This window comes from Orcinus orca, chromosome 11 (genome assembly GCF_937001465.1).
Source record: "Orcinus orca chromosome 11, mOrcOrc1.1, whole genome shotgun sequence".
NCBI lineage: Eukaryota > Metazoa > Chordata > Mammalia > Artiodactyla > Delphinidae > Orcinus > Orcinus orca.
The window spans coordinates 28,213,643-28,226,441 of record NC_064569.1 but is presented as its reverse complement, the minus strand read 5'-3'; the positions used below and the strand labels follow the sequence as shown (position 1 = coordinate 28,226,441).

Here is a 12,799-nt window from a genome sequence, read left to right as displayed (position 1 = left end):
ACTTTCAATCTCTATGTGTTTAGATCTGAAGTGAGTCTCTTGTAGGTAGTGTATATATATATATATATGGGTTTTTTTAATCCATTCAGCCACTCTGTCTTTTGATGGGAGCATTCAGTCAATTTCAATTTAATTTAATTATTTTTTCTTCCAGTTTTATTGAGATATAATTGACATACAGCACTATATAAGTTTAAGGTGTACAGCATAATGATTTGACTTATATACATCATGAAATGATTATCACAATAAATTTCATGAATATCCACATCATTATAGATATAAAATTAAAGAAATGGAAAAAATAATGTTTTTATTGTGATAAGAACTCAGGATTTTCTCTCTTAACAAGTTTCATATATAACATAGAGCAGTGTTAATTATATTCATCACATTGTATATTAAATCGCTAGTAGTTATTTATCCTGTATCTGGAAGTTTTGATTGCTTTCATTCAAGTCCCCATTCCCTCATTCCTCACCTCTGGTAACCACAATTCTGACCTCTTTTTCTATGAGTTTATTTGTTTGTTTTTGAAGTATAACTGACTTACAACATTACGTTAGTTCCTGTTATACAACATAGTTTTTTGGTATTTCTATACATTTCAAAATGATCCCCTTGAAAAGTCTAGTTATGATATATCACTATACAAGGATATTACATAGCTATTTACTATATTCACTACAGTGTACACAGTAATTTATATATTTATGTGGTAATTTTAAGTTGCTGATCTCTTAAGTTCAAACACATTTTAACAAGGCTGCATTTTTACTCCCTGCCAAAAGTTTACTGTTTTGGACATCATAGTTTACATCTTTTTGTTTTATCTCTTTAACTACTTGCTGCAGTTAAGATGATTTTTCTACGTTTGTCTTTTAACCTTCCTACTAGTTTTGTACATAGCTGATTTACAACCTTTACTCTATGTTTCCCTTTGCCAATGAGATTTTTCCTTTCATAATTTTCATGTTTCCAGTTGTGGCCTTTTCTTTTTCGCTTAGAGAAGTCCCTTAACATTTCTTGTAAATCTGGTGTGGTGGTGCTGAAATCTTTTAGCTTTTGCTTCTCTGTAAGACTTTTGATCTCTCCATCAAATCTGAATGAAAGCCTTGCCCCTGTAGAGTATTCTTGGTCGTAGGTTTTTCCCGTTCATCACTTTAAACATAGTGTGCCACTCCCTTGTGGCCTGCAGAGTTTCTGCTGAAAAGTTAGCTGATAGCCTATGGGAGTTCCCTTGTAAGTAACTTGTTGCTTTTCCCTTGCTTCTCCTAAGATTCTCTCTTTATCTTTAATTTTTGCCATTTTATTTACTGTGTATCTCAGTGTGGTCCTTTTTGTGTTAATCCTGTTTGAGACTCTGTGCTTCCTATTCCTGGACATCTGTTTCCTTTTCCAGGTTAGAGAAGTTTTCAGCTAGTATGTCTTCATATATGTTCTCTGCCCCTTTCTTTCTCTCTTCTCCTTCTGGGACTCCTATATTGTGAATGTTAGTATGCTTAGTGTTGTTTCAGAGGTATCTTAAACTATCCTCATTTTCTCATTTTTAAATTCGTTTTTATTTTAATCTGTTATTCCCACTATTCCGTCTTCCAGTTTGCTGATCCATTCCTCTGTATCATGTAATCTACTGTTGATTACTTCTAGTGTATTTTTTATTTCAGTTATTGTTTTCTTCATCTCTGTTTGACTCTTCTTTATATTTTCTCTTTGTTTAAAACTTCTAAATTCTCACTCTGTTCATCCAGTCTTCTCCCTAGTTCTTTGAACATCTTTACAATTATTACCTTGAATACTCTATAAGGTAGATTGCCTATCTCTACTTCACTAAGTTCTTCTTTTGGAGTTTTTATCTTGTTCCTTCATTTGGAAGATATTCCTCTATTCCTTGTTTTGTTTAATTTGATGGTTTTATTTTTTGTATCTAGTAAGTTGGTTACCTTTCCCAACCTTGGAGATGTGGCCTTTTATAGTACATGTCCTTTGTGTCCCAGCATCACTCTCTCCCCTCTGGTCACCAGAGCTATATGCTTTAGGGATGCCCATTATTTGGTCTGTGTGGGTCCTTCTGGTGTAGAAGACTGATTACTGTGGGTGGTCTGGTAGGTGTTGGTGATCCCTGGTCTGGTTGATTGCCAGGCCCTGCCTTGTGTGGATGCTGCCAGCCACTGGCTGGTATTGCTGGGTCACAAGACTGCAGGTTGCTGGGCCCTGGAGGGTCCCTGGGCTATTGTTACCCACTGGTGGGTGTGGCCATTTCCTGATTTGGCTGCCTGTGGGGCCTGGGGTCCCTCAAGCTGGTGTTGTTCTGCTGGTGAGTGGGGCTTGATTCTGGGACAACTGGCTGAGGGGTCCAAGGTGTCTCAGAGCTGGTTTTGGCCTAATGGACCTGGTTTTGGGTGGTGCTGGAGCCCAGGGGTTCCCGGGACTAGTTCCAACTCACAGGTGTGTGGGGCCGGGTTCTCTGTTCTCTCACTGCAGGTGTCTGGGGGTCTCAGAGCTGGAGTTGTCCTGCTGGTGAGCAAGGCTGGGGCCCATGGTGTCCCGGGGCTGGTGCCCACCTGTTGGTGTATAGGCTGTGTCCTGGTACTGGAGGTTACATGGCTTTGGTAGTCCTAGGGCTTGTTTCTTCCTGCTCCTGGTTGGGTCTGAGAGCCAAGAATCCCAGGGCTGGTGCCTGCCCACTGGTGGGTGATGTCAGGTCCTGCAGCAAATGCTACTCCACTGGTGGGCAGAACTGAGTCACAGCATCTTTGGCTGCAGGGCCCTGGAGGGATCCAGGATTGTTATTTCAGTACACTGGTTGGTGGGGCTGGGGCACAGGGCATCCTGAGTCTGGTGCCTACTCACTGGTGGGTGAGGCTGGTCCCAGGACTAGTGCTGGCCTACTGGTGGGCAGAGTTGGTTCCCAGTGTCTCTGGCTTACAGGGCCCTGGGGTTCCCAGGGCTAGGGTCAGTGCACTGATGTTTGTGGATGAGCCTTAGACCCTCTGATGGACAGAGCCATATCCCAAGGTGGCTGTGGACTCAGGAGGGTCTTAATGCAACCTGCCTGCTGCTGAGTGTCTGCCTGGGCAGTTACTTGCCCCAAGGCATCCCAGTACTGGTGCCTAAAGGCTGGTAGCCCAGCCAGGTGCCAGCACTAAGAAGCTTGAGGGAGGATTCCAAAATGGTCCTTGCCAGCACCAGTGTCTACACAGTAGAATGAGCTCCCCAAAATGGCTGTCACTAGTGTTCATATCCTCAAGTTGATCTCCTACCGCCTCCTGCCTCTCTGGGAGGCTCTCCAACATCAGCAGGTGGGTCTGACCCAGGCTCCTTTGAAATTACTCCTTCTGCCTAGGGTCCCAGAGCATGTGAGATCTTATATGTGCCCCTCAAGAGTGGATTCTCTGTTTCCCCCAGCCCTCCACCTCTCCTGAAAGCAAGCCTCACTGGCCTTCAAATCAAAGCATTTTGGGGACTCATCTTCCCATGCAGGACCCTGGGCTCTAGAGCCCAATGTGGGGTTTACTAGCTCCTTGAGGAGAAATTCTGTGATTACAATTATCCTCCCTTTTGTGGTTTGCCAACCTGGGGCTATGGATCCTGACAATACCACATCTTTACCATCCCACCCATTTCTCTGTGGTTCCCTCCCAACATCTCTAGTTTTAGAAGGTCTCCTCTGCCAGTCTTCTGGCCATTCTCATCAATAGCCACTCTGCAAATTGTTGCAACCTTGATGTACCCATGGGAGGATTTGAGCTCAGCATCTTTATACTTAGCCATCTTGGCCACTCCCACATTTAAAGTAATTATTTAAATAATTACTTTAAATAATTATTTATTTTAAATAAATAAGTTATTTACTGATAAGTATGAAACTCTTGCCATTTTGTTTCTTGCTTTCTGGTTGTTTCTATCCTTTTTTTGTTCCTTCCTTCTTCTTTTGCTCACTTCCCTTCTGATTTGATGACTATGCTTAAGGTTATATTTGGATTCATTTCTGTTATTTGTGTATGTATTTATCATAATCTTTCGGTTTTTAGTTACCATGAAGTTCATGTATAACTCTCTCTCTCTCCCCTTCTCCCTCTCTCTATGTGATATTTTAGGTTGATAACCTCTTAAGTTTGAACATGTCCTAATAAATCTGCATATTTACTCCTTCACACACACACCCATGTTTAATGTTTTTGGAGTCATATTTTACATCACTTTGTTTTGTGTATCCTTTAACTACTTCTTGTGGATATAGATGATTATACTTCTTTTGTTTTTTAACCTTCTTACTAACTTTATAAATGCTTGATCTCCTTACTAGTGTCTGTGTCCCCAGGGTGAGTTGCATTTGCCTGCTGCCTCTCTGGGACGGTCTCCAAGATCAGCAAATGGATCTGACCTAGGTTCCTTTCAAATTATTGCCTTTGTGCTGGGACTTGGACCTTGTGAGATTTTGCACTTACCCTTTAAGAGTCTCTTGTTTCCTACAGCCCTCTGACTCTCCCATATTCTAGCCCTGTTGGCCTTCAAAGCCAGACATTCTGGGAGCTTGTCTTCCCAGTGTACGACCCCTGGGTTGGGAGCCTTATGTAGGGGTTAGACCACTCACTCCTTGGGAAGAACCTCTGCAGTTGTGATTATTTTCCCATCTGCGAGTCACATGCACAGTGGTATGTATGTGTCTTGACTATGCTGTGTCTTTGCCCTTCATATCCATCTTATTGTGGTTCTCTCTTTATATCTTTAGTTGTGGAAAATCATTTTTGCTAGTATCAGGTTATTCTCGTAGATAGTTGCTTTGTAAATAGTTGTAATTTTGGTGTGCCCATGGGAGGAGGTGAGCTCAGGGTCTTCCTACTCTGCCATCTTGGCCACACTTCTCCGTTTTCCCCCTTTTGAATCAGGGTATGTTATTTTTTTCCATTGGGTTGTAGACTTGTTTATATTAACCTTTATCACATACCCTGGATATTAATCCTTTATTAGATGTATGATTTGCAAATACATCATTCCATCCCATAGGTTGCCTTTTTCACTCTATTTATTATGTTCTATGAGTTACAAAGCTTCTTAGGTTTGATGTAATCCCATTTGTCTATTTTTGGTGTACTTTTGTGTCATGTCCAAGAAATCAGTCAAGACCAATGTCATGAAGTTTTTCCCCTATGTTTTTCTCTATGTTTTATAATTTTAGGCCTTTTGTTTAAGTCTTTAATCTATTTTGAGTTGATTTTTATGCATGGTGTAAAATAAAGGTCCAACTTCATTCTTTTCTATGAGGTTATACAGTTTTCCCCACACTATTTGTTGTAGAAAGTGTACTTCCATCATTGAATGTCATTGGTTGGGATACTTTTTGAAGATCACTTGACCATATATGTTAGGGTTTATTTCTCAGATTTCTGTTGTATTTCATATGCCTATTTGTCAGTTGTTATGCCAGTACCATATTGTTTTGATTACTATAGTTTTGTAATATGTTTTGGAATCAGGAAATGTGAGTCCTCTAACTTTGTTCTTTTTCAAAATTGTTTTGGCTATTCGAAGTCCCTTGAGATTTCATGAATTTTTGGATGAATTTTACAGTTTATTTCTTTAAAAATTTTCCAGTGGGATTTTGATAGAGATTATGTTGAATCTGTAGATTGCTTTGGTTGTATGAAAATCTTAACATGTCTCTTGCAAGCCATGAACACAGAATATATTTCTGTTTATGTGTCTTCCTTAATTTCTTCCAGCAATGTTTTATAGTTTTCAGTGTAAAAGTCTTTCACCTCCTTGGTAACTTTTATTCTTAATTTTTAAATTATTTTAATGCTATTGTAAATTGAATTTTTCTTAATTTGTTTTTTGGTTTGTTCATTATTAGTATATAGAAACACAACTTAGTTTTTTCTTTTTTTTTTAAATGCAATTTATTTTTATGTTGACTTTTTATCCTGCAACTTTGCTATAGTTGTTTATTAGTTCTAACAGATTTTTTTTTAATGTCTACTCTTTAGGGCTTTGTGCATATAAGATTATGTCATTTGCAAACAGAAGTAGTTTTACTTCTTCCTTTTCAATTTGGATACCTTTTACTTTTTTTTTTTTCCCCTAATTGCTCTGGCTAGAACTTCCATTGTGGTGTTGAATAGAGGTAGCCAGGGTGGGTATCTTTCCTTTTCATGATCTTAGAGGAAAAGCTTTCAATCTTTTATCATTGTGTATGAAGTTACTTGTGTGCTTTTCATAAATGGTTATTATTATGTTGATGTAATTACCTTTTATTCCTAGTTTGCTGAGTGTTTTTATCATGAAAGAGTGTTGAATCTTGTCAAATGCTTTTTCTGCATCAATTGAGATAATCACATGGTTTTGTTTTTATTCTGTTACTGTGATATATTAAATTTATTTTAATGCCTGAGCCATCCTGGCATTCCAGGAATAAATCGCACTTGGTCATGGTGTATAATCCTATTGATGTGCTGTTGAATTCAGTTTGCTTGTGTTTTGCTTAGGATTTTTGCATTAATATTCATCAGGGATAGTGGTCTGTAGTTTTCTTGTGTTGTCTTTGTCTGATTTTGGTATCAGGATAATGCTGGCTTTATAGAATGAACTTGGAAATGCCCCCCCCAAAACCCTTTTCAATTTATTGGAAGAGTTTTAGGAAAATTAATGTTAATTCATCTTTAAATGTTTGAGAGAATTCTTCAGTGAAGCCATTTGATCCTAGGCCTTTTTTTGCTGACAGGTGTTTGGTTACTGATTTAGTCTCCTTACTAGTTATTGGTCTGTTCAGATTTTGCATTTCTTCATGATTCAATCTTGGCAAATCATGTGTTTCTAGGAATTTATACATTTATTTTGGGCTATCCAGTTTGTTGGCCTAAAATTATTCATAGTATTCTCTTAAAATCTTTTTTTATATCTGTGGCATTTGTTGTAATGGCCCTTCTTTTGTTTCTGATTTTATTTATTTGAGTTTTCTCTTTTTTTCTTAGTCTCATGAAGGGCTTTTCAATTTTGTTGATCTCTTTAAAAAGTCAACTCTTTTATTGAATTTTTGGTATTTTTATATTCTGTTTCCTTTATTTCTGCTCCAATCTTTATTATTTATTTCCTTCTGCTAGCTTTGAGTTTACTTTTTTCTTGTGCTTTTTTGGGTTTTTTGTTTTTGTTTTTTTAGTTCTTTGAGGTATAAAGTTAGGTTGTTGATTTATAGTCTTTTTTTACTTTTTTTAATACATGCATTTTCAACTGTAAACTTCCCTCTTGGCACTGCTTTCACTGCATCCCATATGTTTTGGTATGTTGTGTTTTCATTTTCATTTGTTTCAAGGTATTTTCCAATTTCTCTTGTGACTTTTTCTTTGACCCATTGGTTGTTTAAGAGTGTGCTGTTTAATTTCTACATAATTTGTGTATTTGCTAATTTTTCTTCCACTAGTTATTTCTAAGTTTTTTCCAGTGTTATTGGAAAATATACTTTATAGAATTTCAAGCTTCTTAAATTTGTTAAGATTTGTTTTGTGGTTTAACATGTGGCCTCTCCTGGAGAATGTTCTGTGTACACTTGAGAAGAATGTGTGTTCTGTGGTTGTTGGGTGGACTGTGCTGTAAATGTCTGTTAGGTGCAGTTGGTCTGTAGTATTGTTCAGGTCCTCTATTTCTTTATTGATCTTCTGTTCAGTTCTATATTGTGAAAGTAGAGTATTGACGTTTCCTACTATTATTGTATTGATATATTATCTTTTTTATTACACTGCTGGATTTTTGTTTAATACCATTTTGTTCATATATTTGCATACAAAATACTAAACTAATACCATCTGATTAGTAAAGGTGTTATCTTTATTATTGTGCAATTCTAAATATCCTATTATTTCTTTTTTTTTTGATAATTGAGGTTTCAGAAATGTAAAAATTGCCTTTTGTCATTAATCTCAGACTCAAATATTTTTGTTGATAAATGTGATGTATTTTACTAAATGTTCTATGACATAGTATGTGGTCAATCTTAGTAAATGTTCCATAAGTTAAAACAAATTTTGAGGGAATTCCATGGCAGTCTAGTGGTTAGGACTATGCTCTTTCACTGCTGAGGGTGTGGGTTTAATCCGTGGTGAGGGAAGTAAGATCCCAGAAGCCATGTGGCACTCCCTCCCCTGCAAAAAAAAAAAAGTAGAAATCACTGAGACGAAAGATGGTCCTTGACTTGTTGGTAGAGTGAGTTTTACAGGTGAAGTCAGAGTGAAATAAAACATCTGTTATGATTTCAGGATCTAAAAGGGTGGCCCTATTGATAAGTGGCAGAAAAGATGAAATAAGAGACTTAACAGTGGCTGCATTTTATGATGATTATTGTGTTGTAATTAATGTTTGAAATTATTGTAGGACCTATATAGAGCCACTAGAAAATGGAAGGCTTCATGATTGGAATTCATAATCAGATCAATTTCTATTAATGGAGTGCATAAATTAAGGGCATAGCAGCCTGAGATCAGTTAGGAATAAGAAAACTGCAGTAAGCCGAGCAACAGTGTAAAAATATGAAGTTACTAAAGGCAGTGGAGAAGTGGTAATTGAGAAGTAGTAAGAGATATGTAAAAATATTACAGTTAGGAAAAAACTCAACTGTAACAATCAACAAAAGGCAAAACAAACCAAATCAAACCAAAACAAACCACCCAGTCTCTCAGAGGCCATTTTTTCTTCATGTGCTCAGTTCTGGAAAGGATTACTCATTTCTAATAATACTCGAATAATATCTTTGTTTGGGGGATGGGTTCTATTATTCTTTCTCTGTGACACAAAAATAGGAGAATACAATTATAGGAAACTTTTCAAAATTGGTTTGAGGGGTAAATTTCTATTTTGATATAATTTCAATTGTACAGAATATTTACTAGATTATTACCAGAAACTCTTTTATGCCCTTTACCCAGAATGTTTACTTTCAACAGATGTTAACTTTGTCATATTGCTTTATCATTTTTTTTCCCACTTCCCTCCCTCTCATCCACCACTCTCATATTCCAGTTTTATATTTTTTTCAGAACCATCTGAGAGTAATTTGGAAACGCTGTCAGAGACATTGTGCCCCCTTTCCTCTACATACTTGAGTGTGTATTTCTTTTTTTAACATTAATTTTTATTGGAGTATAGTTGATTTACAACATTGTGTTAGTTTCTGCTGTACAGCAAAGTGAATCAGTTAATATATATATATATATATATATATATATATATATATATATCTCCACTCTTTTTTAGATTCTTTTCCCATATACATTTCTATTACAGAGTATTGAGTAGAGTTCCCTGTGCTATACAGCAGGTTCTTAATAGTTGTGTTATATATACAGTAGTGTGCATATGTCAATCCCAATCTACCAATTTATCCCTCCCCCCTTTTTCCCCCTTCGTAACCATATGCTTTTTTCTACATATTTGACTCTATTTCTGTTTTATAAATAAGTCCATTTGTACCATTTTTTATATTCCACATATAGGTGATATTATGATATTTGTCTTTGTCTGACCTACTTCACTCAGTATGACAACCTGTAGGTCCATCCATGGTGCTACAAATGGCATTATTTCATTCTTTTTTATGGCTAATATTCCACTGTATATATGTACCACACCTTCTTTATCCACTCATCCATTGATGGACATTTAGGTTGCTTCCATGTCTTGGCTATTGTAAATAGTCCTGCAATGAACATTGGGGTGCATGTATCTTTTCAAATTATGGTCTTCTCCAGATATATGCCCAAGGACTGGGATTGTTGGATCATATGGTAGCTCTATTTTTACTTTTTTAAGGACCCTCCATACTGTTCTCCATAGTGACTCTACCAATTTGCATTCCTACCAACAGTGTAAGAGGGTTTCCTTTTCTCCACACCCTCTCTAGCATTTATTGTTTATAGATTTTTTGGTGGTGGCCATTCTAACTGGTGTGAGGTGATACCTAACTGTAATTTTGATTTGCATTTCTCTAATAATTAGTGATGTAGAGCATCTTTTCATGTGCTTTTTGGCCATCTGTATGTCTTCTTTGCAGAAATGTGTAGATCTTCCACCCAATTTTTTTTTTTTTTTTTCTGTATGCGAGCCTCTCACTGTTGTGGCCTCTCCCGTTGTGGAGCACAGGCTCCGGACACGCAGACTCAGTGGCCATGGCTCACAGGCCTAGCTGCTCCGAGGCATGTGGGATCTTCCCGGACCAGGGCACGAACCCGTGTCCCCTGCATCAGCAGGTGGACTCTCAACCACTGCGCCACCAGGGAAGCCCCTCCACCCAATTTTGATTGGGCTGTTTGTTTATTTGATATTGAGCTGCATGAGCTGTTTGTATATTTGGAGATTAATCTCTTGTCAGTCACTTCGTTTTCTTTCTTTGATACACCTCTTAGAGCAGCCATCCCCAACCTTTTTGGCACCAGGTGCCGGTTTCCTGGAAGACAGTTTTTCCATGGACAGTGGGGGTGATGGTTCAGGCTCTAATGCAAGCAATGGGGAGTGATGGGTAGGGCAGATGAAGCTTCAGTCTCTCACCCACTACTCTCCCCTTGCTGTGGGGCCTGGTTCCTAACAGGCCACGGGCCAGTACCAGCCCACAGCCTGGGGGTCGGAGACCCCTGTCCTAGAGTAATGAAAATAAAAGTAAACAAATGGGACCTAATTAAACTTTAAAGCTTTTGAACAGCAAAGGAAACCATAAACAAAGTGAATGTGTATTTCTTAATAAGGGTGTTCTCTTACAGAATCACAATATGATAATCAAAATTAGGAAACTTTACAATGAAGTTATCTAATCCACACTCCATATTCAAATTTCAAAAGTTGTCCCAATTTTTATAGCTCTATATCCCCAGTCTAAAACTTAATCAAAAATTTTACATTGAATTTAGTTGTCCTAATTTTTAGTCTCTTTTAACCTAGAATAGTTACTCAGCTTGTCTTTGTCTTTTTATGCCTTGCCTTGTTTTTAATAAGAACTTTAGATTTACAGAAAAATTGTGAAAATCCTACAGAGAATTTTGTATATCCCTCACCCAGTTTCCTCTAACATTAATATCTTAGGTTAACATGGTATATTTGAAAAAACTAGGATAACAATGTTGATACAACTACTAAACTACAGACTTTACTTGAATTTCACTTGTTTTTCCACTACTGTCATTTTTCTATATCAGAATTCACTTCAGGATACCTCTTTGCATTTAGTCATCCTATCTTCTAGTATCCTCTGTTTTGTGACAATTTTTAAGTCCTTCCATGATTTGGATGACTTTGGCCGTTTTGAGAAGTACTAGTCAGATATTTTGTAGAACGTTCTTCAAATTGGGGTTGTTTGATATTTTTCTCATGCTTAGATTGGTGTTACAGGTTTGGAGGGGAAGACTACGGTGGTGAAATGCCCTTCTTATTACATCATATCAGTGGTACATGATATCAGTGTGACTTATCACTGGTGATTGTTAACATTGATCACTGACCAATGTGGTACTTACCAGGTTAAAGTTGCTCAACATAATGATGTATCTGTCCTTTTGTTGTATGGTTAGTTCTTTATATATTTTGGAACTACAATGTTAGATGCATATAGTATTGAGATTATTGTATCTTCCTAATTAATTGAACCTTTTATTATTACACAGTAATGATTTCTGGCAGTCTTTTTTAAATTTAAAATTTACATGTTTGCTATTAATGTAGGTACACTGGTTTTCATTAGGGTTAGTTTTTTTTTTTTTCCTTTAGTGTATCTTTCCATTCTTTTCTTTTGAATATTCTAAATTCTTAAATTCTAATGTCTGTTGTAAATAGCTATGTATGAATTTTATTTTTTATACAGAATGACAGTCTTTGTTTCTAATCTGTAGCGTTTAGTTCATTAACATGTACTTTTGTAACTGTTGCTCTGGATTTATTTCGATCACTTATTTAGTGCTTCTCATGTGCTTCACACTTTTTTTTCTTTAGTTTCTTTTGAATTGGTTATATTTTTAAAACACCATTTCACAATCTTTCTTTTCTAACCTTTAGATTACAAAGTCCTTAAAAATTGTAGTTTCCTAGGAATTTCTAAATTTACCTAATTTATCAAATTCTATTTACTTTAAAGACTCTTTTACTTTCTTCCTTAAAATCTTTAAGATTTTAACTTAAATTCTCACCCTCCTGATCAATGCTATCATTATTATTTGTATTTTTTATTTTAGTTTATAACATTACTATTATTGATTTTCTTATCAATAATATTAAGATTTTAAGTCAATATTTATTAAGGTTTTTCATATTTACCACTTCCCTTATTGTTTCTCCATTCATCTCATGTTTGATCATTCTTCGTAAGTTTGAAGTCCATCCTTTAGAAATTCCTCAAGAAAATGTGCTTGGCTGTAAATTCACTCAATTCTCTTTTGTTTAAAAATACCTGTAGTTCATACTTGTTCTTAAAAGAGATATACTATATAAAATCCTAGAGTGATAGTTATTTTCTTTCAAAATCATTCAAGATATTTTTTCAATTGTCTTATAGCTTCCAATGTTCCTTCTGAGTAGTCAGCTCTTAATTTAACATTCTTATCTTTGTAGGTCATCTGTCTTTTCTCTCTGGCTGCTTTGAAAATATGCCATTTTAGCTCTGGTGTTTTGACATGTCCTTAATATGTGTGTAGGTATAAATGTACTTTTATTTATACTGCTTGAAATTCATTGGACTTTTTGAATCTGGAAATTGATGTTTCTCAACAGTTCTAGCAGTTTCCTGGCCATTCTCTCTTCAAATATTGCATCTCCTCTATTCATTTTT

The 12,799-nt window shown here is 36.3% G+C and overlaps 1 protein-coding gene across 3 annotated transcripts in view; it reads left to right on the top strand.

Moving 5' to 3' along the window:
- CPNE8 (copine 8) overlaps positions 1–12,799 on the top strand; it is a 327,878-nt gene that overhangs the window by 139,478 nt on the left and 175,601 nt on the right. The window lies entirely within an intron of this gene.